A 2,318-nucleotide genomic window follows, 5' to 3' on the forward strand; every position below is an offset into this window, starting at 1 on the left:
TCTGACTGCCTCTCTGTCTGTGCATCCACCCGTCTGTCTCTCTGTCTGTGCATCCACCCGTCTGTCTCTCTGTCTGTGCATCCACCTCGTCTGTCTCTCTGACTGCCTCTCTGTCTCATCCACCTGTCTGTCTCTCTGACTGCCTCTCTGTCTGTGCATCCACCCGTCTGTCTCTCTGACTGCCTCTCTGTCTCATCCACCTGTCTGTCTCTCTGACTGCCTCTCTGTCTGTGCATCCACCCGTCTGTCTCTCTGACTGTCTCATCCACCCGTCTGTCTCTCTGACTGTCTCATCCACCTGTCTGTCTTTCTGACTGCCTCTCTGTCTCACCCACCTGTCTGTCTCTCTGACTGCCTCTCTGTCTGTGCATCCACCCGTCTGTCTCTCTGACTGCCTCTCTGTCTCATCCACCTGTCTGTCTCTCTGACTGCCTCTCTGTCTGTGCATCCACCCGTCTGTCTCTCTGACTGCCTCTCTGTCTGTGCATCCACACCGTCTGTCTCTCTGACTGTCTCATCCACCCGTCTGTCTCTCTGACTGTCTCATCCACCCGTCTGTCTCTCTGATGCCTCTCTGTCTCATCCACCCGTCTGTCTCTCTGACTGTCTCATCCACCCGTCTGTCTCTCTGACTGTCATCCACCCGTCTGTCTCTCTGACTGTCTCATCCACCCGTCTGTCTCTCTGACTGTCTCATCCACCCGTCTGTCTCTGTCCTCATTGTGTGTTTTCTGTGTGCGTGTGTGTCTCTTAATTCTGATTGGCTGAAGGTCCTCCATCTCCAGATATGGATGCTAACTATGGCGGAGGGCTCCTGGACATGGTGAAGGGCGGAGCCGGCAAGTTCTTCAGCAACTTCAAGGACAACCTGAAGGACACGTTGAAGGACACCTCCACTAAAGTCATGCACCAGGTGGCCACGTGAGTCTCCAGCCCCGCCTCCGTCACCACGGCGACCGCCCCCCCTTCAACACTCCCTCCCCTCTGGTTTCTCCCCTGGGGGAAGACTGGCTTGTGTTTAGACCCAGGATGGTGCCCCATATCTGGGATAAGGATGAACTCCTCGTCCCCTCTCTCTGGTGGACACAGGATCTCAGGTCAGGGTGGGGGGTGATTAGGGCCGGTGTTCCCGCATGTGGAAGTCCAGGCTGGGCCTGGCTGGGTCAGTGTGCTGGTGAGGGCCATAGCATGGCTGTGTGAAGGCAGAGATGTTTACACAACCTCCCAGACACATTTGACCCAGCTGGAGGCCTACAAACACACGTCTATGTAACCAAACATCACGTTTAGTCTACAGCAGGATGTCAAACAGTGACTCTGTGTGAGATACAGTGGAAGTTGACGTGTTGTAGTTCTCTTAGTTGTTGTAAGAATTAAGAACTGTTCTCTAAGTTGGCTGTAAGAACTACAACAGAGGAGAGATCTCTGGGAGAGTCTGAAGAGAAACAGAAAGGTTCAGGGTCACAGGAATAAGAAATGAAGAAAAGATACAATAAGGAGGGGGGAAGAGGCAGGGGGAGGCAGGGGGAGACTTTGGAGTCTGGCACTGCTGGGTCCTGAGAGTGTGTTTCTGCTCAGAGCGTTTACACTGGACCAAACAAAGGGTCCTCTGTACTGTCCACCCTCTCTCTCTCTCTCTCTCTCTCTCTCTCTCTCTCTCTCTCTCTCTCTCTCTCTCTCTCTCTCTCTCTCTCTCTCTACACACATAGAACATACACACAAACACACAGGGTTTGGCTGACCCGCGCGGGTATCATTCCCCACGGGTGCATTTCTCCTCACAGCTGACACACACACACACACACACACACATACACACACACAGCTGACTCAGCATGACGATCAAGACTTCCAACTCTCCTCCTCTTCTCTTCCTCCAGCCTGCTCCCTGTTCCCTACATACTGCCTCTGCTCTCCCTCATACTGCCTCTGCTCTCCTACATACTGCCTCTGCTCTCCCTACATACTGCCTCTGCTCTCCCTCATACTGCCTCTGCTCTCCCTCATACTGCCTCTGCTCTCCCTACATACTGCCTCTGCTCTCCCTACATACTGCCTCTGCTCTCCCTCATACTGCCTCTGCTCTCCCTCATACTGCCTCTGCTCTCCCTACATACTGCCTCTGCTCTCCCTCATACTGCCTCTGCTCTCCCTACATACTGCCTCTGCTCTCCCTCATACTGCCTCTGCTCTCCTCATACTGCCTCTGCTCTCCCTCATACTGCCTCTGCTCTCCCTACATACTGCCTCTGCTCTCCCTCATACTGCCTCTGCTCTCCCTACATACTGCCTCTGCTCTCCCTACATACTGCCTCTGC

The 2,318-nt window shown here is 54.0% G+C and overlaps 1 long non-coding RNA gene across 1 annotated transcript in view; it reads left to right on the forward strand.

Annotated features, from left to right (window-relative positions):
• Positions 1–921, forward strand: part of LOC134015708 (uncharacterized) — an 8,163-nt gene extending 7,242 nt beyond the window's left edge. Inside the window, exon 3 of the long non-coding RNA XR_009929228.1 lies at positions 786–921. This is a non-coding gene — a long non-coding RNA (uncharacterized LOC134015708). The remainder of the gene's footprint in view (positions 1–785) is intronic.
• The last annotated feature ends 1,397 nt before the right edge of the window (positions 922–2,318 follow it).

The sequence above is a fragment of the Osmerus eperlanus genome, unplaced genomic scaffold, assembly GCF_963692335.1.
Source record: "Osmerus eperlanus unplaced genomic scaffold, fOsmEpe2.1 SCAFFOLD_269, whole genome shotgun sequence".
NCBI classification, from domain to species: Eukaryota; Metazoa; Chordata; class Actinopteri; order Osmeriformes; family Osmeridae; genus Osmerus; species Osmerus eperlanus.